The sequence below is a fragment of the Corvus brachyrhynchos genome, unplaced genomic scaffold (genome assembly GCF_000691975.1).
Source record: "Corvus brachyrhynchos isolate BGI_N302 unplaced genomic scaffold, ASM69197v1 scaffold652, whole genome shotgun sequence".
In the NCBI taxonomy this organism is placed as follows: domain Eukaryota; kingdom Metazoa; phylum Chordata; class Aves; order Passeriformes; family Corvidae; genus Corvus; species Corvus brachyrhynchos.
Genome location: NW_008236780.1, coordinates 119,388 through 120,168, shown reverse-complemented (window position 1 = coordinate 120,168; position 781 = coordinate 119,388). Strand labels below are relative to the sequence as shown.

Sequence of the window (781 nt, the reverse complement as noted above, 5' to 3'; positions counted from 1 at the left end):
ATGGAGTAGTAGAAGAAGGAGAAGAAGGTTTAGAGAACAACAACAATCCTCCATTTTGATATTTTTTACTCTTATCTATTTACTACAAAGAGAAGCCCAAAACCTCTAAATTTTTCACCCTGTGACAATCTTACATAGTAGCCTATCACCTAATTCACACCACTGTATTTTCTAGTTATTGTCTGACCGTTGGTAATTTTTTCCAAGGTTGGAGGCTAAAACAGTGTTGTTCAGGGAGGCAAGAACCCTTAAAAACAGGCAGAGAAATATTCTCGGCACTCTGGGTTCCTACATGGAGTTAATTCCTCCGTTTGTTTGCTTTCAAACTGACTCCAGAATCCGAGAGGTTGTCCTTAAGTCTCTCCAAGTATCTTCTGCCAGAGGCTCCGGGAAGGACCATTCTCCCCAGCTGCAGTGTAGAGCATGTTCTTTACATCATGTCCTGTCCTGAGAGGCCCAAGGGCTACTGCATGAGAAATTTCTTGTTTGATTCATTCAAAGGCTTGCTGTTGTTCAGGGCCCCACTTGAAGTCATTTTTCCTTTGTGTCAAAAGGTAAAGAGGACTTACAATCTGGCTGTACTCCAGGATGTACATCTTCCAAAAACCCATGCGTCATGGGTTAGCAAGCATAGTCCCGGAAGTGATGTTCTTGCAAAGGGGTGCTTACAGCGTCCTCTGTGACCTGACAGAACCTATCAGATGGCCAGTTTGAATATGGACAATTCTTTAAGCCACTTAAAATTGTGACCACCTCTGTGATCCACACTTAAGAATAGACA

The 781-nt window shown here is 42.6% G+C and overlaps 1 protein-coding gene across 1 annotated transcript in view; it reads left to right on the top strand.

Annotated features, from left to right (window-relative positions):
* Window positions 1-781, top strand: part of LOC103611329 (transmembrane protein 161B) — a 68,472-nt gene that overhangs the window by 7,135 nt on the left and 60,556 nt on the right. The gene's annotated exons all lie outside the window — the stretch shown is intronic.